Raw genomic sequence first — 22,427 nt, forward strand, 5'->3', positions numbered from 1 at the left:
GTACCAGACACATGGATAGCTTCTATCCAGCTCCTCTCTGATTCTTGAACCTACTCCTCATATTCTAATGATGAAGTCTTAATCTCCCAGTTTACCTGTTGTCCCTTACCCTTCAGTTATTTATCTGCCCTGCTTTTTCCTGTGTAGCTGCTCCAGTACATTCTGCATTCTGTTTTCCTTGTACTACCTCAATGTAATTATGCAAGGCATTACCTGCCTGGATGACAGTCACATCTTCTCATTGCACCTCGACACATGTGACAATAATGAACCAATAGCATGCTGCGATCCTCACTGCTCCACCACTCTCTGGTCCTTTTCTGAATGAAACTGGATGTTTCATGTTGTTGTAATGACTGCTGTATAATGGTAACAAGCTGCAGAAATCCCTCCCCCAAGGATGCATAAATCAGAGGGTCCCCATTCTGACTGGCTTTGACCAATACTTCTGATAGACCTGTACTCCAGTGGGCAAAGTTTTGGTGCAATTATCCCTCCTTGAAGCTTACTTATTGATGTTGTTTTTCTTGGTGTGTCCTGCTACGATTCTTGCCTCACAATCACCCACTGGGCCAGTCAAGGTGCAGAACTTAGTCAGGGCGATGAGTGGAGTGGGATACACATGCTGAAAATCTTGTTCTCTCTTCCCCACCCCCTCCCATCGCCACCTCCTTGAGTTTTCCTTCACCTCCAGGGCACATTAGAACCTCTACTTCCTCAGCAGGCCAAGGAAATTCAGTGTGTCTCCTTTGACCTTCACCAAGTTTTATACTGTAGATGTGCTACTGAAAGCATCCAATCTGAATTCATCAGAGGTTTGTATGGCAACCACACTGCCCAAGACTGGAAGGAACTGCAGAGAGCTGTGAACACAGCTCAGCTCATCATGGAATCCAACCTCCCCTTCCTGGACTCTGTTTGCATTTCCCATTGCCTCTGTAAAGCTGCCAGCATAATCAAAGATTTTACCAACCCTGGGCACTACACTCTGTCACTCTGTGTTCTTTTCCCTTGGACTACCTCCATGACTAATAAGGAGAAATAACCTTTCTGGATAGCATGCAAAACAAAGTTTTCCATTGTATTGCAGATCATGTGGCAGTAATACACTTCCTACCATGAATAAACGCATCACCTTTTTGCAGCCCGTCTGCCGCTACCATGTGATGGACCATTTTAAGGACAGATGACTTCCCTGGTGCTCAGCACCAAACTCCAGCAGTTGTAAGGTACCCCGTTGGCTCCTGTCAGTGAAAAGCTTACTCAGAACGACGGGGGCCAACTACCAAACAATTTTGGCAATCTGTTAAAAACCAAACTCATCATTCTTTAGAGGGCTCAGCCAGGCACTAACCTAGAATTGAACTGCTTCTTCGGGCATTTAAACTGACCTAATGCAACTCCTGGATGTGCTCATATTTCCCTACAACTTAGGAGGCCTTTTGACTCATCGACAGTATCGGGCCCTCATCAATACCATTCTTCCTTCTTATTTCCCTCCAATGTATCCTTTCCCTCCTTTCCTCAGTGATACAGCCCTGATTCTCCACCTGCAGTAATTCACAGTAGCCAGTATATCTCTGGAGAAAATCCAAGCATCTGGGGAACCTCTGTGGCCACAGGGAGAGGATGGGAGCTCCAGACAGATGGCACCAGCAGTTAGGATCAAACCTGGGTCGCTGAAGCAAAGAGGCGGCAATGCGAACAGCTGCACTGCCGTGCCATCCCTCATTGAACAAGGCAGGCGAAATAAAATCAAGCTTCAGTTTTGCACCAATAGACAGTGATGTGGTCCATAGGACTGGCCTTTTGTAGTGACAAATAGAAATAGAATTTGTAACCTGCCTCCTTAACCCTCTCTACCATTTAACAGGATCATGGCTGTGTCAGGTCCAGTCCTTGATTCCCTCCACGGCCAACATCTACCAACCTGACCTGTCAGGAGCAGGGAATTCACGGCACTCCTCACCCCCTTCCCAAATGGCAAGCCCCTTATTCTGAGGACAAAACTTACATAGAAACATAGAAAACCTACAGCACAGTAAAGGCCCTTCGGCCCACAAAGTTGTGCTGAACATGTCCCTACCTTAGAAATTACCAGGCTTACCTATAGCCCTCTATTTTTAGGAAGAGGTACAGTCGGCGTTTCGAGCCGGGACCCTTTTTCAGGACTAACTGAAAGAAGAGATAGTAAGAGCTTTGAAAGTGGGAGGGGGAGGGGGAGATCTGAAATGATAGGAGAAGACAGGAGGGGAGGGGTGGATCTAAGAGCTGGAAAGTTGATTGACAAAAGGAATACCAGACTGGAGAAGAGAGAGGATCATGGGACGCGGAGCCTGGGGAAAGAGGGAAGGAGGGAGGGGAGCCCGGAGGATGGAGAGCAGGCAAGGAGTTATAGTGAGAGGGACAGAGGGAAAAAAAGAGAGAGAGAAAAAAGGGGGAAAAAATAAAAAATATATAAAATATATATTAAATAAATAAATAAGGGATGGGGTGTGAAGGGGAGGAGGGGCATTAATGGAAGTTAGAGAAGTCAATGTTCATGCCATCACGTTGGACAGAATATACCCAGACAGAATATAAGGTGTTGTTCCTCCAACCTGAGTGTGGCTTCATCTTGTCAGTAGAGGAGGCCGTGGAGAGACATATCAGAATGGGAATGGGATGTGGAATTAAAATGTGTGGCCACTGGGAGATCTTGCTTTCTCTGGCGGACAGAGCATAGGTGTTCAGCGAAACGGTCTTCCAACCTGCGTCGGGTCTCGCCAATATATAGAAGGCCACATCTGGAGCACCAGATGCACTATATCACCCCAGCCGACCCACAGGTGAAGTGTCGCCTCACCTGGAAGGACTGTCTGGGTTCCTGAATGGTGGTGAGGGAGGAAGTGTAAGGGTATGTGTAGCACTTGTTCCGCTTACATGGATAAGTGCCAGGAGGGAGATCAGTGGGGAGGGATGGGGGGGACGAATGGACAAGGGAGTCACGTAGGGAGCAATTCTTGCGGAAAGCAGAAAGGGGGAGGGAAAGATGTGCTTAGTGGTGGGATCCTGTTGGAGGTGTCGGAAGTTACGGAGAATAATACGTTGGACCCAGAGGCTGGTGGGGTGGTAGGTGAGGATCAGGGGAACCCTATTCCTAGTGGGGTGGCGGGAGGATGGGGTGAGAGCAGGTGGGCGTGAAATGGGAGAGGTGTGTTTGAGAACAGTGTTGATGGTGGAGGAAGGGAAGCCTCTTTCTTTAAAAAAGGAGGACATCTCCTTCGTCCTGGAATGAAAAGCCTCATCCTGAGAGCAGATGCGACGGAGACGCAGGAATTGCGAGACGGAGATGGCATTTTTGCAAGAGACAGGGTGGGAAGAGGAATAGTCCAGGTAGCTGTGAGAGTCCGTAGGCTTATAGTAGACATCAGTAGGTAAGCTGTCTCCAGAGATAGAGACAGAAAGATCAAGAAAGGGGAGGGAGGTGTTGGAAATGGACCAGGTAAACTTGAGGGCAGGGTGAAAGTTGGAGGCAAAGTTAGTAAAGTCAACGAGCTCAGCATGCGTGCAGAAAGCAGCGTCAATGCAGTCATCGATGTAACGAAGGAAAAGTGGGGTCAGATACCAGTATAGGCTTGGAACATGGATTGTTCCACAAAGCCAGCAAAAAGGCAGGCATAGCTGGGACACAACCGGGTGCCCATGGCTACACCTTTAGTTTGGAGGAAGTGGGAGGAACCAAAGGAGAAATTATTAAGAGTAAGGACTAATTCCACTAGACGGAGGAGAGTGGTGGTAGAGGGGAACTGGTTAGGTCTGGAATCCAAAAAGAAGTGGAGAGCTTTGAGACCTTCCTGGTGGGGGATGGAGGAACATAGGGACTGAACGTCCATGGTGAAAATAAAGCTGTGGGGGCCAGGGAACTTAAAATCATTGGATTGAACAATGGGGGATAAAACAGTGTCGAGGTATGCAGAAACAAGTGCGGTGGGGCAGGAGCAAGCTGAGACAATGGGTCTACCTGGGCAGGCAAGTTTGTGGATCTTGAGTAGGAGGTAGAAATGGGAAGTGCGGGGTATGGGAACTATAAGGTTGGTAGCAGTGGATGGGAGATCCCCTGAGTGGATAAAGTTGGTGATGGTGTGGGAGGAGCACCAGGCCATTAAGGAGGTAATAGCAAGATGGGGAATTGCCAGGCGGGACCATGACATCTCCTCCCTCGCCTCCCGCAGCAGCCTAGAGTACATCTCATCCGGTCCCGGCGACTTATCCAACTTGATGCTTTCCAAAAGCTCCAGCACATCCTCTTTCTTAATATCTACATGCTCAAGCTTTTCAGTCCACTGTAAGTCATCATTGCAATCACCAAGATCCTTTTACATAGTGAATACTGAAGTAAAATATTCATTAAGTACCTCTGCTATTTCTTCTGGTTCCATATATACTTTCCCACTGTCACACTTGATAGGTCCTATTCTTTTACGTCTTATCCTCTTGCTCTTCACATACTTGTAGCATGCCTTGGGGTTTTCCTTAATCCTGCCCACCAAGGCCTTCTCATGGCCCCTTCTCGCTCTCCTAATTTCCTTCTTCAGCTCCTTCCTGTTAGCCTTATAATCTTCTAGATCTCTAACATTACCTAGATCTCTGAACCTTTTGTAAGCTTTTCTTTTCTTCTTGACTAGATTTATTCCAGACTTTGTACACCACGGTTCCTGTACCCTACCATAACTTCCCTGTCTCATTGGAACGTACCTATGCAGAATTCCACACAAATATCCCCTGAACATTTGCCACATTCGTTCCGTATTTTTTCCTGAGAACATCTGTTCCAATTTAAGCTTCCAATTTCCTGCCTGATAGCCTCATAATTCCCCTTACTCCAATTAAACGTTTTTCTAACTTGTCTTTTCCTATCTCTCTCCAATGCTATTGTAAAGGTGATAGAATTTTGATCATTATCACCAAAATGGTCTCCCTCTGAGAAATCTGACACCTGACGAGGTTCATTTCCCAATACCAAATCAAGTAAAGTCTCTCCTCTTGTAGGCTTATCTACATATCGTGTCTAGAAACCTTCCTGAACACACCTAACAAACTCCACCCCATCTAAACCCCTTACTCTTGGGAGATGCCAATCGATATTTGGGAAATTAAAAATCTCCCATCATGAAAACTCTGTTATTATTACATCTTTCCAGGATCTGTTTCCCTATCTGCTCCTTGATATCCCTGTTACTATTGGGCAGCCTATAAAAAACACCCAGTAAAGTTATTGACCCCTTCCTGTCCCTAACCTCCACCCACAGGGACTCTGTAGACAATCCCTCCATAGCATCCACCTTTTCTGCAGCCGTGACACTATCTCTGATCAACAGTGCCACACCCCCACCTCTTTTGCCTCCCTCCCTGTCCTTTCTGAAACATCTAAAACCCGGCACCTGAAGTAACCATTCCTGTCCCTGAGCCATCCAAGTCTCTGTAATGGCCACCACATCAAAGTACTAATCCACGCTCTAAGCTCATCCGCTTTGTTCACAATACTCCTTGCAATCAAACAGACACATCTCAAACCATCGATCTGAGTGCGTCCCTTCTCAAGCACCTGCCTATCCTCCCTCTCACACTGTCTACAAGCTTTCTCTATTTGTGAGCCAGCTGCCTCTTCTCCAGTCTCTTCAGTTCGGTTCCCACCCCCCCCACCCCCAACAATTCTAGTTTAAACTGTCCCCAGTAGCCTTAGCAAACCTCTCTGCCAAGATATTGGTCCCCCTGGGATTCAAGTGCAACCTGTCCTTTTTGTACAAGACACACCTGCCCCAATGATTCAGAAATCTGAATCCCTGCCCCCTGCTCCAGTCCCTCAGCCACACATTTATCCTCCACCTTATTCTATTCCTATTCTCACTGTCATGTGGCACAGGCAGTAATCCCGAGATTACTACCTTTGCAGTCCTGCTTCTCAGCTTCCTTCCTAACTCCCTGTACTCTTTTTTCAGGAGCTCTTCCCTTTTCCTACCTATGTCATTGGTACCAATATGTACCACGACCTCTGGCTGTTCTCCCTCCCACTGCAGGATATCTTGGACGCGATCTGAAACATCCCGGACCCTGGCACCTGGGAGGCAAGCTACCATCCGAGTTTCTTTCCTGTGTCCACAGAATCGTCTATCTGACCCCCTAACTATAGAGTCCCCTATCACTACTGCCTTCCTCTTCCTTTCCCTACCCTTCTGAGCCACAGGGCCAGACTCTGTGCCAGAGACACTGCCACTGTCGCTTCCCCCAGGTAGATTGTCCCCCCCCCCGCCGCCCCAACAGTACTCAAACAGGAGTACTTATTGTCAAGGGGTACAGCCACAGGGGTACTCTCTAGTACCTGACTCTTCCCCTTCCCCCTCCTGACTGTGACCCACTTGTCTGTCTCCCATGGCCCCGGTGTGACCACCTGCCTATAGCTCCTTTCTATCACCTCCTCGCTCTCCCTGACCAGATGAAGGTCATCGAGCTGCATCTCCAGTTCCCTAACTCGGTCCCTTAGGAGCTGCAGCTCAACACACCGGCTGCAGATATGGTCACCTGGGAGGCTGGGAGACTCCAGGACCTCCCACATCTGACACCGAGCACAGAACACCGGCCTCACACTCACACATAGTCATAGTCATAGTCATACTTTATTGATCCTGGGGGAAATTGGTTTTCGTTACAGTTACACCATAAATAATTAAATAGTAATATGTAAATTATGCCAGGAAATAAGTCCAGGACCAGCCTGTTGGCTCAGGGTGTCTGACCCTCCAAGGGAGGAGTTGTAAAGTTTGAAGGCCACAGGCAGGAGTGACTTCCTATGACGCTCTGTGTTGCATCTCGGTGGAATGAGTCTCTGGCTGAAAGTACTCCTGTGCCCAACCAGTACATTATGTAGTGGATGGGAGATATTGTCCAAGACGGCATGCGACTTGGACAGCATCCTCTTTTCAGACACCACCGCCAGAGAGTCCAGTTCCATCCCCACAACATCACTGGCCTTACAAATGAGTTTGTTGATTCTGTTGGTGCTTCTGATACTTCCTCCTTTCCACAAATAACACCAGTAAACCTACCTCGCCTCGTCCCATTAATGCCTAAGCCTGTTGAGCCAAAGCCCTATCACTCTGCTGCCTCTCACTCCGCTGCCTGCTGGATATGGCAGTCTTCTTTTCAAACCTTTCGCGCTCTACTGGCTGACGTCACACGCCTGTGCAATCTTGCCTCTCTTTTCCTCCGAATGGTAAAAACTGCCTTGAGAAGAAGTAAAGGTCAGAGTGTCCTGAAGAAGGGTCTCGGCCCGAAACATCGACTATTTATTCATTTCTATTGATGCCGCCTGACCTGCTGATTTCTTCCAGCATTTTGTTTCTGTTTTTCTGGATTTCCAGCATCTGCAGACTTACTCATGTTTATGCCATGGAATAAATGGCTCCTAAAATCAGCCATTCACTCACAGCCTTCTTGCTCTGAACTTATTTGAACTATGGGGATTCAGTCTCTATGTCTGACTCAGCAGCCAACCCTTTTGCGCACACAGTTTTATATAGAACATGACGTTGAACAAAAGATCTTTGATCCTTTGTTATAAATGTAACAATACCAAAAAAGGAAAAGATAGAAAGGATTTCCATGGCATAAACATGAGTAAGTCTGCAGATGCTGGAAATCCAGAAAAACAGAAACAAAATGCTGGAAGAAATCAGCAGGTCAGGCGGCATCAATAGAAATGAATAAATAGTCGATGTTTCGGGCCGAGACCCTTCTTCAGGACACTCTGACCTTTACTTCTTCTCACCTGCCTATCACCTGCCCCTGGGTTCCCTCCTCCTTCACTTTCTCCTATGGTCCACTCTCCTCTCCTGTCAGATTCCTCCTTCTCTAACCCTTGACCTTTCCCACCCACCTGGCTTCACCTATTACCTTCCAGCTAGCCTCCTTCCCCTCTCCCCACCTTTTTATTCTGACGTCTTCCCCTAACTTCTCAGTGCTGAAGGAGAGTCTCTGAAATGTCGACTGTTTATTCATTTCCACAGATTTCCATGGCTCCTGAACTCTGAGTGCTCTGTCCATGTCTGTACTGGTTTCAAAGTGGGTCTGCCAATACTGGACATCGCCAATTGTTGTGTTTCATTAGTTTACAGACTTCAGCTTAAATCTGGTGTAATTAGCCAATTTATATCTGAAACTGAGCTTCTTTGCCAGAGGAGAAGGTGAGGATATACAGGGCAGGGCTGGAATTTCACAGAACATAAAAGAGTACAACACAGGAACTTGCCCTTTGGCCATGATAGTTGTGCCAAGCAATATGCCAATTTAATAATAACAATAATAATAATAAGTACTTTATTGATCTCGTGGGAAATTCTTTTGTTACAGCAGCAACTTTTAAAAACTCATTTAGCAGAGTGCAGACTTAACTAATAATAAAGTACAGAATAATAATATACACAATAATAATTTACCAATGTGCAATAATAATGCACAAAATAATAAAGCAGAGACTATTGTACTATGATGTGTGTTCTCCTGTCGCACAGAGATGAACTGTTGTCTGTGCTTATTGCATTTGGAAGTGAAGATTTTCTGTAACGATCCTTGTGACAGCAGAGCTGAATGAATTTAAACTGCACACCTGGCCTTTTGTGTAGTGTGATTCTAATAATGGACACAATTATGCAAAAGAAGAAGTGAATTAAAGAGGTGGCAGGTTAATTTTAGAGAGTTCTATCACTTCACCCCTCAGCCTTTGACATTCCAGAGAAAACAATCCAACTTTGTCCAATATCTCCCTGTAGCTATTCCTCTTTAATCCAGGCTACATCCTAGTGACCTCTTCTTGACCCCTGAGATTAAGACCAATCGTAATGTTTTCTGAAAGAGCCAACACAGGCAGGGTAGGCCAAATGGCCTTTTGTGTAGTCTGATTCTAATAATGGACACAATTATGCAAAAAAAGAAGTGAATTAAAGAGGTGGCAGGTTAATGTTAAAACCATTAAAATATTGAAAAGAGGATTTTGAACTTCTGCTTTGAGCATTCACCTGGGATGGAAAAAACAGGAGCTGACGATAACGACCATTGTAAGCAGAATTTCAGATGGTGAGAAGGGGCATACAGGGACAAGATATATCAGCTAGTTGCGTGGCGTTGCATGAACAACCTTGCACTCAAAGTCAGTAGGACCAAATAACTGATTGTGGACTTCAGAAAGGAGAAGGTGAGGAAGCACACACCAGTCCTCACAGAGGGTCAAAAGTGAAAAGAGTGAGCATTTTCAAGCTCCTGTGTGTCAATATCTCTGAGGATCTGACCTGGACCCAACATTTTGATGCAGCTACAAAGAAGGCATGACAACAGCTATACTTCGTTAGGAGTTTGAGGAGATCTGGCATGTCACTGAAAACACTTGCAAATTTCTACAGATGTACTGTGGAAAGCATTTTAGCTGACTGCATCACCACCTGGTATGGTGGTGGTGGTGGGGGGGGTGGGGGGTGGGATGTGGCTGCTGCACAGGATGGAAATAAGCTGCAGAGAGTTGTGAACTTAAATCAGTTCCACCATGGGCACTAGCCTCCGTAGTATCCAGGATATCTTCAAGGAGCGATGCCTCAGAAAGACGGCATCCATCATTAAGGACCCTCATCACCCAGATCAAGCCTTGTTCTCATTGCTACCAAAGATAACAAATTTCAGGACATATGCCTGTGATATTAAACCTAGCTCTGATTCTGAGATATGTTATGACTAATAAGTTTTATTGTGAAATTCCCCTTTCAGTCACAGTGTAAAAAAGGAATATATACTGTAGTTGTCCACATCTTGCTTAGGAGAACATTTGTTGAGTCTGGGTGGAAAAGCTACAGTTGCAAGTTAGTTCAAGCAGACAGACCATTAATTAATGCAGAAAAAGCTTTGGATTTCATTTCTACAGAGATGAAATTCAGAAGCAGATAAGCTATGGGATGCGTTTATTGTACCTTAGCTCTGATATGCATATTGCAAAAAAGATGTGGAAGCGAAAATGCATAAAGGGTTTACAAGAATGACGACAGAACAGAGAGTACAATTATCAAGGAACATTAAGCAAGCAGTGCTCTTTTCAGTAGAAAATAAGAGACCAAATAGTAGATATGAGAAGATATTTCCAGTTGTAGGAGAGACTACAACCAGGAGCTATACAATCAATTAAGCACTCAAAGAAACTTCATTACCAATGTGTTCCAAGAAAGAAGAGTTCACTACTGCAGCTAGTGCTTATGGTAATTAAAGTAGATGAATTAAAGAGGATTGATCATTTGGGCCGAATGATTATTTTCTGTTCTGTATATATTGTGTCATGCATTGCAGTTTGATATGTTACCAAATCACAAGGCATTACAATGACTATATGTTCGTTTAAAATGTCCTGCATGTAAAGTTCTCTTACTGTCCAATTACACAAGACTTGTGCTCTCTTGAATATGCATACAAACTGCATTAAACTTTCTCCATGTCTAACAAATACACGTGAAGCAATTGGGAGATTTCTTCACCAACACAACCATGTCTTAATTAGCATTGGACTGAAGCATGGTCTTGTCTGCATTCTGACACCCACAAAGAGGGCAAAGATAAAGGTCCCGGTGTCTTTTTTTTATATCATTGATTCAGAAGATGCAATTCCAGCATTTGTTGTCAATCTTCAGTTACCCTGGACTAAAAGAGTTAAGAATCAATTACAATTTCTGGAGTCATCTACTGACCAGACCAAGAAAAGATAACATGTGACCTCCCTGGGACATCAGTGAACCAGCAACTATTACTGGCTTTCCTTACAATCCAAATGCATTTAATTACTTGAATTGAAATTCCCCAGCAGCCATAATGGGATCTAAACTCATATTTCTGTAACAGCATTCCTGGATACAGTACTAGTTGGGAAGTTAATGATAAAGCTAATGTTTATCTGATATAAATCTACAGACACTTGTTTCAGTGATCACTGCAAAAGAGTATGGTGCTTTATCCTTCTGGAGGCAAGGTCTTATGCAGGATTTCAGCTGAACTTCCTGTATATATCGGTATTAGTAAGGGGAAACACTGACACATCAAAGTGCAGTAATTGGTTGCAATCAATCCCAAATTTAACTGGGAACAAACATGAGAAAATCTGCAGATGCTGGAACTCCAAAGCAACGCACACAAAAAGCTGGAGGAACTCAGCAGGTCAGGCAGTGTCTATGGAGAAGAGTAAAAATTGACTTGGTAGGGGCATCTAGGACAAGAGGGCACGACTTCAGAATTGAAGGAGGTCCATTTAGAACAGAGATGTGGAGAAATTACTCTAGTCAGAGGGTGGTAATTCTGTGGAAATTGTTGCCACGAGCGGCTGTGGAGGCCAAGTCATTGGGTGTATTTAAGGCAGAGATAGATAGGTTCTTGACTAGCCAAGGCATCAAAGGGTATGGGGTGAAATCAGGGGAATGGGGACGACTAGAATAGTTGGATCAGCCCATGATTGAATGGCGGAGCAGACTCGATGGGCCAAATAGCCTACCTCTGCTCCTATACCTTATGATCTTATGATCTTATGGACTTTAGGCCAAGAACCTTCATTTCAACAAGGAAAATCTTTTCCTGGCTTTAATAATTTTATCTGGATAGCTTATCCATCTGCTAGTTTTGATAAGAAAAAGCAAAGGGTCACTAATATTGAGACAGCACATGAAATATTGAGAAGAGATCTGTCTCCCTGCCAATGGAAGAATATAGATGTGATAGAGATGATGCAGAATGATTTTTGGGGCAGTAGATCAGCTAAATAGAAAGATATTCAGCAGACTGAGTCCAATTCTCTTCAGTTCATGAACAGTGAGCGCATTAGTAGAGCCAACGGTTCCCCTGGTTGGAATATCCCAAATCGAAGGACGCCGACTCAAAGTAAGGGGTCGGCCGTGTACACTTGAGATGAGAAATAACTCCTTCACCCAGACTTCAGTGAACATTTGGAATTCAGTCACTGTGTATAGTTGAGACAGAAATTGATATACTTTTGTATTTTAAGGGATGTTGGGTTAGTGTGAAAAGTGGTGCTGAGGTAAAAGTTCATCCATAATTTTATTGAATGAAGGAACAGGGTGGAAGGGCCAAATAGCCTAGATCTCCATCTATCATTATGTTTTCATGCCCTTTACTTGTCCAAGAGATGTAAAGTTTTTGGTTTATGAACACCACAAGCAGGATAGTCTATAAGCTAATAAGCAAATGTTAATTCTCATATTCTGGAATCAGTGGTGAATTTCTCTTATTTCCACTGTTTTTATGATCTAACAATCTCAGATGTGATATTTTTATTCTAATTTATTATTATGATTTATGTTGTGTCAACGTCATTCTCTAAACAAGTCTCCTAATGACGTATTTGCAGCCAAACATTTTGCGTTTGTTTTCAGGATTGGATGCAAAGCAACGTGTTGCAATAAAATTCATTTAATGAAGATGGAAGAAGTGAGGCAGATGACCCACTCAATGAAGTCTCCACAATGTATTACAGCACGTAAATCTACTCAGAATGAATTAGAAAGTTCAGTCTGTTTCTACAACAATTCCCATCTGGTTTGTTCTGCTTCTCGTCTAACTGCTAAGTAGCCAGAATGTGGTTAAAAGTTAGATTCCAAACCCCGATGTCAACATGCCTTGGCTTAGTATCGAAAGAATAATATAGACAATAACAAACAAATGGGAAAGCTATCAGTAGCAGGTTGAGGTGTACTTTTCCTCCAAACTTGAAAGGTGGCTAAAAGTGATTGTCGTCTCTATGTCCTTGACCTAAAACAATTGACATAATGGCAGCCACATATTGCCATAGAACTAAAGGTTTTGCATTACTGGTGTCAAAGCGTATTGAGCCTCTGCAGCCTGTTTGGATCCATGTCGATGCTGCACTGTACCAGGATGCATAAAATGTGTTCCTTTAAATTGACATATTGCTTTTGATATCCGGCTATGCTCCCTAATTTAAGACCAAGGTCAAATCTGGACCACCAGATAACTAAAAGAGATGCATGATATGTTCCCCAGTTGTTTAAAAGAAGAGAAGACTTGGTTCTGGTTCATTAGAGTCTGAAGGTGTGGGTTTGAGTCCCATTCCGGAAAACTGAGTGCATAAAGCTTGATTGACACTCAAATGGAGACACTGATGCAGTGCTATCTTTCAGATGACATAAGGATGACTTTATTAAAGTAAAGATACCTGCAATCATGTCCTTCCTTTGAGTGAGCTTACTGGGGGTAAATCTGATTTTGTGCTTCCTATAGTGCAATAAATATTACATTTGAAATATTACATTGACGACAAATGCCCTGGGACAATTTAAAATCATGATAGGTGCTGTATCTTTCATTGATTTGTGAACTTATAGTCTTTTTGCAATGACCCAGCATTACTCCTCTCTGCCTATACACCAAGTTGCAATGTTATACAGTATTAAATAGTTTGCAATCACCCTATTGTTCAAAAGAAAAGGAAACCAAAATGGTAATTGTAGAAGCAAAGTGAGCTGAATCTCAAATATCACTACTGAAGGAATGCTGTTTGAGTAAGACAAGATTTCTAATGAATCAGAATTCTGGTGCAAATCTTTTCGAGGGTCATGAAGCATATTTCATCATCAACTTATAGAGTAATTCTCACAGTAATAGTCATGGTCATCTGCTTTCACAGTAATGGTAGCAGTCATCTACTTTCACAGTAATGGTCTCGGTCGTCTACTTTCACGATTACATTTGTCTACCTTCACAGTAATGGTCACAATACGATAACAGTTGTCTCATTTCACAGTAAGGGTCACAATATGATTGCAGTCGTCTACTTTCACAGTAACAATCACAGTCGTCTAATTTCACATTCATGGTCACAGTCGTCTAATTTCACAGTAATGGTCACAGTCATGTACTTTCACAGTAATGGTCACAGTCGTCTAATTTCACAGTAATAATCACAGTCGTCTACTTTCACAGTAATGGTCATAGTCGTCTAATTTCACAGTAATGGTCACAGTCGTCTACTTTCACAGTAACGGTCACAGTCGTCTATTTTCACAGTAATAATCACAGCCGTCTACTTTCACAGTAATGGTCACAGTCGTCTACTTTCACAGTTACAATCACAGTCGTCTACTTTCACAGTAACAATCATAGTCGTCTACTTTCGCACTGATGGTCACAGTCATCTGCTTTCACAGTAATGGTATATTATTAATCGCTGGATTGCTGCCTGTGCCACACATCAATCAGGGTAAGAATAGGATGATTTGGCAGGTGAGTGCATGGCTGAGGAAATGGTTTCAGATTGCTGAATCATTGGGATCTCTTCTGGGGAAGGTATGACATGTACAAAGCGGATGGGTTACGCCTGAACCAAGTGGGACCAAGATCCTCATGGGTAGATTTACTGGAGCTGTTGCGGAGGGTTTAAACTAATTTGGCAGGGTGATGGGAACAGAGTGATAGGGCTGAAGATTGGGCAATTGACATACAAGTAGATACAGTGTAACAAACACAAAATACTACAGGAACTCAGCAGACCAGGCAGCATCTATGGAAAAGAGTAAACAGTCAACTTGCGAATCCTTGTATGAGGAATTAAGAATCTGCATGGATGAAAACCCCCTGATGGGAGTTATATAAAGGCTTCCGAAAAGTAGTCAGGATTTGATATACAAATTACAATGGGAGATAGAAAAGGCATGTAGAAAGGGCAATGTTATGATAGTCATGGAGGGTTTCAATATGCAGGTAGATTGGGAGAAACAGGTTGGTGCTGGATCTCAAGAGAGGGTATTTGCAGAATGCCTATGAGATGGCTTTTTAGGGCAGTTTGTGGTTTAGCCTACTAGGGCAAAGGCAATTCTCAATTGGGTGTTGTGTAATGAACCATATTTGATTTGGGAGCCTAAGGTAAAGGAACCCTTAGGAGCCAGAGATCATAATAGGGTAGAATTCACCCTGTAGTTTGAGAGGGAGAAGATAAAGCCAGATGTATCAATATTACAGTGGAGTAAAGGGAATTACAAAGACATGAGAAAAGAGCTGGCCAAAGTTGATTGGAAGGGTACTCTATTGGGGATAATGGCAGAAGAGCAGAGGCTGGACTTTCTAGGAGCAATTCAGAAGGTGCAGAATAGATACATCCCAAAGATGAAGAATTATTCCAAAGGGAGGATGATACAACCGTGGCTGACAAGGGATGCCAAAGACACCAGGAAAGGAAAAGTGATGGCATATAATATAGCCAAAAATTAGTGGGAAGTTAGAGGATTAAGAAGGTTTTAAAAACAGCAAAAGGCAACTAAAAAGGCTATAAAGAGAGAAAAGATGAAATTTCAAGGTAACACACACAAAATGCTGGAAGAACAGCAGGTCAGGCAGCACCTATGGAAATGAATAAACAGTCAATATTTCAGGCCAAGACCCTTCATCAGGAATGGAAAGGAAGGGGGAAGATGCCAGAATAAAAATTTTGGAAGAGAGGAAGGAGCATAAGCTAGTAGGTGCTAGGTGAAGCTGGTTGGGTGGGGGAGGGGGAGGAAATAAGAAGCTGGGAGGTGATAAGTGGAAAAGGCAAAGGGCTGGAGAAGAGGGAATCTGATGGAGAGGAGATTGAACCAGAGGAGAAAGGGAAGCAGAGGGGGCACCAGTGATACCAGGGGAAGGTGATAGGCAGTTGAGGAGCAGAGGTAAGGTCGGTGTAGGGAATAGAGGAAAAGAGAAGGGGAAAGGGGAAAAAATACTGGAAGGAGAAATCGATGTTCATGCCATCAGTTTGAAGGCTATCTATACAGAATATACTGTGTTGTTCCTTCATCTTGAGGGTGGCCCCTTCATGGCAGAGGCCAAGGACCAGCATGTCAGAATAAGAATGGGGATAGGAATTAAAATTATCGGCAACCAGGAAATTATGTTTTTTGTGGATAGAGCAAATGGAGGTGCTCAACAAAGTGGTCCCCCAATTTACGTCGGGTCTCACCAAAGCAAGGAAGGCTACATCAGGAGCAGCAGATACAGTAGATGAGCCCAACAGATTCACAGGTGAAGTGTGGCCTCGCCTGAAAGGACTGTTTGAGGCCCTGAGTGGAGGTGAGTGGGCAGGTGTTGCACTTCTGCTGCTCACTGAGATACGTGCCAAGAAGGAGATCAGCAGGGAGGGACGAATGCACAAGTGAATCATGGAGAGTGTGATCACCACGGAAAGTGGAAAGTGGAAGTGAGGTAAAGATACGTTTGGTGGTAGGATCCCACTGAAGATGTTGTGGAGAATGATGAGGAGGCTTATGGGGTGGTATGTGAGGTATGTGGGGACACTGTTAAGGCAGTGGGAAGATGGGTGAGTACAGATGTCTGGGAAATGAAGGAGATGTGGGTGAGATCTGCATCAATGGCGGAGGAAAGGAATTCCCATTCTTCTCACTGCCCAAACAGGGACAGAGTCCTTCTCGTCCTCATCTACCACTCCCATCACATCAATCTCTGCAACATACTCCATCTTCAATGGGATCCTACCACCAAACACACCTTTCCCTCAGCCACACTCTCCTCTTCCTATAGGGATCACTCCCTCCATGGTTCCTTTGTCCAGTCATCCTTCCCCACAAATCTCTCTCCTGACACATATCCCAGGAAAGCAACAGAAATGTTACAACTGCCCATCCGCCACCTCCCTCACCTCTATTCAGGGCCCCAAGCAGTCTTTCCAAGTGAGACAACACTTCACCTGTGAATCTGGTGAGATCATCTACTGTATCCGCAGCTCCCAATACAGTCTCCTCTACATTGGTGAGACCTGACATAAATTGGTGGGCCACTTTGTCGTGTACTTCTGACTACTTCATTCACAAAAGTGAAGTTTCCCTGCAGCCAACCATATTTTATTCCTATCCCCAGTGTGGTTCCAACAGGTCAGCACATGGTCTCGTCTTCTGCCATAATGAGGCCACTCTCAGGGTGGAGGAGCAACATCTCATATTCTGTCTAGGTAGCCCCCAAGCTGAAGGGGTGAATATTGATTTCTCCTTCCAGTATTTTTCCCTCCCCCTTCCTCCACTTCTATTCTTCACTCTGGCTACTTACCTCTGCTCCTCACCTGCCTACACTTTCCCTGATGGCCCTTCTCTTTCCCTTTCTCCCTTGGTCCACTCTCCTTTCTTATCAGATCCCTTCTTCTCCAGCCCTCTGCCTTTTTCACTTCTTATTTCAATCTCCCTCCCTCACACACCTGGCCTCAACTATCACCTTCCAGCTTGTCCTCCTTCCCCTCCCCTCACATTCTTACTCTGGAGGCTTCCCCCTCCTTTTCCAGTCCTGATGAAGGATCTCAATCTGAAACATCGACTGTTTATTCAATTCCATAGACGTTGACTGACCTGTTGAGTTCCTCTAGCATTTTGTGTGTGTTGCTCTGGATTTCCAGCATCTGCAGAATCTCTTATGTAAGTATGGAGGTAAGCTATCCAATAATATAAAAGAGGATACCAGAAGTTTTTTCAGAGTGGTGAGAGTGGATATCAGACCACAGGGAAGTGATATTGGAGAGGTAGTAATGGAGGACAATTTTGTGTCATTCTTCACTGTGGAAGACACTAGCAGTATGCCAGAAATTTGAGAGTGTCAATTTGTGAGTGTAGTTGCTATTACTAAGGAGAAGCTGCTTGGGAAGCTGAAAGTTCCAAAGGTACATTTGTAGATAATTCACCACGACCAGATAAACTATACCTGAGGGTTCTGAAAGAGGTTGCTGAAGAGATTGTGGAGTCAATAGTAAAGATCGTTCAAGAATTATAGATTCGAGAATGGTTCCAGAGGACTAGGAAATTGCAAATGTCACTCCAATCTTCGAGAGGGGAGTGAGGCAGAAGAATGGAAATTATAGGTCAGTTAGCCTGACTTCAGTGGTTGGGAAGGTGTTGGAGTCCATTATTAAGGATAAGGTTTTGGGGTACTTAGAGGAACGTGATAAAAAAAGCCAAAGTCAGCATGGTTTCTGTACCATATAGCCTACTGTATAATATGGGACTATTTTATGTCGTAGTAGCACGTTATTGAGCATGCGCTATTAGGCATGTATTGATCTGTATCTATGTTTTCATTTTGGGTTCCGTAAGTTAAAAGCCCTGTTAACTTAGCTCCGGTCTCTAGCGTTTTTAATTATAGCTTTGTTGTGTAACCCGGCCACATACACAAGAAATTGGCGACGAGGTTAATGAACCTGCATCGTATCGGAACACTGTGTTTTAATTGATAACGGCACTCAGAAGAGACAGAGTGAGGCCGCGAGTCTGAAAAGAAGCGGGAGTTCAGCTGGAGTTGGGAAAGTCGGGAGACTGAGACACAGTTGGAGCCGCGGCGCGTCCAGGCGAGACCACAGCCGGCACTGAACCCCAGGGCTGAGGGTCTGCCTGCCTCAGAAGGGAGATTAAAAACAGGAGCGACACATGCATCTGGCTAGAGTACGCTCACGACGCTAGCAAAAAAAAGGTCATGAGAGTCAAAAAGAAAACAAGGGACGGGGCTAAATTAACATAACAAGGATAAATTAACACAACAAGGATGGCGTTAATTGGAACCATTACAGCATTTGATAGTGGCGTTGAAGACTGGGCAACTTATATTGAAAGAATAGAGTTATAGTGTGATGCTAGCGATATTAATGAAGAAAAGAAAGCTAACATCTTACTTAGTGTAATAGGCGCGAAAACATACGGCCTGCTACGGAGCTCGTTAACCCCTGAAAAGACAGCTGACAAAACGTTCAAGCAAATAGTAGACATTTTCCAACAGCATTTAGATTATGAGAACACTCAGTCCTCTTTTATTGTCATTTCGAAATGCATACATGCATTAAGAAATGATACAATGTTTCTCCAGAGTGATATCACAGAAAACAGGGCAAACCAAAGACTACCACTGACAGGACCACATAATTATAACATATAGTTACAGTTGTTGTTCGTCCATCGTCGTCGATGAGGACCTCGACACCATTATGATGGTGTCGAGACTAGCGCGTGATTTGGATTTAAGTGAGGGAGAGTTGCACAGCGTCAGCCTCACTCTCTCTTCCCAATTCCCATCTGGATCCAGTGGCAAGACAGAGTCGAGACGGCTGGAGATGGGACTAGGCGCAGTGGATGATCAGGACGTCTTCTGTGTCTTGTCCTGCTCTACACGTTCCACGACGCTTGCAGAGACCGCCTTCTTGACCGTTGGACCTTCCATTGGTCTCATCCGCTCAATCTGCCGGAGTCTGTTGTCACATGCTGGGATAGACATCTCCCTATCTCACCGAGGGTTTGAGACCCATCGGCTACCCTCACCTGGTTTAGCCGGCTTGTCGAAGCCGTTGCCTGGAGTGTGGCCACTGTCGCATGCAAACAGCTACGGGGAGCCACAGGTGAGAGCTGAGTGCCAGGTGGGGACCAAAGGTGGACTAACCGCCCTGAAAAGGACGTAACATGTTCCCCCACCAGAGGTGCTACCCCTCCCTGACACCCCATATACCCAATAGTTACAGTAGTGCAAAGCAATACCATAATTTGATGAAGAACAAACCATGGGCACGGTAAAAAAAGTCTCAAAGTCCCCGAGTCGATTGACTACCGAGTCCCCGATAAAAGGAGAAACTCCCTGCCATAAACCTCCAGGCACCATCAACTTGCCGATGCCTTGGAAGCAGCCGACTACAGCCGACACTGAGTCCATCTGTCCAAAACTTCGAGCCTCTGACCAGCCCCTCCCGAGCCCCTTCGACCTAGCCCCGGCCGCTGAAACAAGCAAAGCTGAGGATTCGGGGCCTCCTGCTCCGGAGATTCTGGTTACCACACAGTAGCAGCGACAGCGAAACGGGCATTTAAACCCCAAACCACTGGTCATTGCTGAAAGATTTAAATTCCATAAACTGAATCTGAGCAAAGATGAAAGCATTTCTGAATATTGTGCTGAATTGCGCAAATTATCAGAACATTGTCAATTTGGAGCTGGTCTATCAGACACATTGAGGGATAGGTTAATGTGTGACATGTACTGTGAAACCACGCAGAAGGAGCTCCTGTATGAAAAAGATCTTACATTCGAGAAAGCGCTAAACATTCTCAATATCATTAGAAACAGCCGCAAGAGGTGCTTCAGAGATACAACAAGAATCTCTGGAGTATGCTACAAATAAAATGTCACTGAGCAGAAATGAAGGAAAGAAATGTTACCGTTGTGGGAACATGTCACATGACACTGTTGGTTTAAAGACAAAGAATGCAGGAAACAGGGTCACATCGGCAGAGTATGCAAAGCTAGTCAACAGCAGAAAAAGGGCAAAATACAGAGAAACAAGAAACCCCAGGAAGGAAAATACAACAACGTACAGAAAATGAAAGAAGACATTTCTGATGAAAGCAGTTCTGATGAAAACGACTCAGATGAAAGTGAACACAAGGAATTCTGCAGATGCTGAAAATTCAAGCAACACACATCAAGGTTGCTGGTGAACGCAGCAGGCCAGGCAGCATCTCTAGGAAGAGGTACAGTCGACGTTTCGGGCCGAGACCCTTAAAAAAAAGTGACTCATCTTGACTGCAACTTCACAGCGTGGAAGATACAGAGGATGCAAGGGTCATAGAAAAAGTGGAAAAGAATTATATTAGAGAGAAGAAAGAAGTGGAGAGAGCTCAGGGTCCCCACCTCAGACCGGCCCGAGCCGCAACCACCTCACGCAGCCTGTCAACACCAGGAGCGAGGCCGAGACGGAGCAGCAACCCAAACAGCAGCAGCACCAACAGCCAGACAAACCCAAATCCCCTGGGGAGAAGAAAGTCATCGCAACAAAGGTTCTTGGAAGAGTAAAGTGGTTCAACGTACGAAATGGATATGGATTCATCAACAAGAATGATACAAAGGAAGATGTGTTTGTACATCAGACTGCTGTAAAAATGAATAACCCACGGAAATACCTCTGCAGTGTGGGAGATGGTGAAACTGTGGAGTTCGACGTAGTGGAAGGCGAAAAGGGTGCAGAAGCAGCAAACATAACTGGTCCTGGAGGACTTCTAGTCCAAGGAAGCCAATATGCCACGGACAGAAATCGTTATTGTCGCTACAACCCTCGCCGGCTTGGTCAACCATGTAATTACCAACGGAACATTGGAGGTGGAGAGAAAGGAGATGGAGCAGAGACAGCAACAGATGGAGAAAACCAAGCTTATCAAAATCAGCAACATCGCCCTCCTTACAGAAGTCAGCGTTACCCACCTTACTTTATTTGTCATCCTTATGGTCGCTGCCCACAATATAGCGACCAGCCTCAGGGAGAAATTACTGAGGGTGGTGAAATAAATGAAATCCAGGGTGCTGGGGAAGAAGGTAAACCTGACAGAGGACAAAATCAATTCCATTCAAACAGAATAGCTTTCACACAAGGTAAATCTTGAACCAATCATTTCCTCCATTGAGAATCATACACTTAACTCTTTGCAGGAAAGTTTCTTTTGCACATACATATTTTGAATCCTCAACCAATGTGTCTTGTTTTTCACAAAGAAATTGGGAAACAGCATCAAAACAGAAGCGAATTCTGGCAACAAACTGTAAGATTTCTATTGTTGTATTTTCACACTTGTGCTGAATGTGCATCTGATGGAATTCTCCCTCTCGAGCCAGACAGATAGCACTGCAGGTAATCCTTAATATCAGCAAAACTGTACTTTAACAGCAGCTTAAGAACAATGGAACGAACAACAGGATTTCGAACAACTGTGAAATCAAATGGTGAAAGAAATGGTAAAGTACTGATCTTTCTGTGAGTCCTTGGATTGCCCCGACTTTTGAATAACTAGCAAAGGCAGCAGATAACCAACCACTTCTTTTGTTGGTGGCAAGTCATCTTTGAAGCAGACCACGAAAACGCCCTATGCTCAGAGGGCCACCTGTCATGACTTTTATATAGAAATCTGTATTAAAACAAACAAGTTTATTGACAGATGTTACCCAGAGGGGCAGAGAAGATTCCCCACCCCCTGCAGAGACTTGAGTTATAATTATTATAATTATTATTATTATGTTACTTTGTTATAATTTCATATTATTAAGTTACCAATTAAACAGTTGGTGAGTGTTTGTATATTAAGGGTACACATAAAATATTTGTTTAGCATAGTGCCCCTAAAAAAAATAATAGTTGATACACTTTTAAAATAAAAGGGGAGGATTGTACCATATAGCCTACTGTATAATATGGGACTATTTTATGTCGTAGTAACATGTTATTGAGCATGCAATATTAGGCGCGTATTGATCTGTATATATGTGTTCATTTTGGGTTCCGTAAGTAAAAAGCCCTGTTAACTTAGCTCCGGTCTTTTAGCGTTTTTATTTATAGTTTTGCTGTGTAA

General features: G+C 44.1%; 1 pseudogene; it reads left to right on the forward strand.

Annotated features, from left to right (window-relative positions):
* LOC134347342 (uncharacterized) overlaps positions 1-21,704 on the forward strand; it is a 39,141-nt pseudogene extending 17,437 nt beyond the window's left edge.
* The last annotated feature ends 723 nt before the right edge of the window (positions 21,705-22,427 follow it).

This window comes from Mobula hypostoma, chromosome 5, assembly GCF_963921235.1.
Source record: "Mobula hypostoma chromosome 5, sMobHyp1.1, whole genome shotgun sequence".
NCBI lineage: Eukaryota > Metazoa > Chordata > Chondrichthyes > Myliobatiformes > Myliobatidae > Mobula > Mobula hypostoma.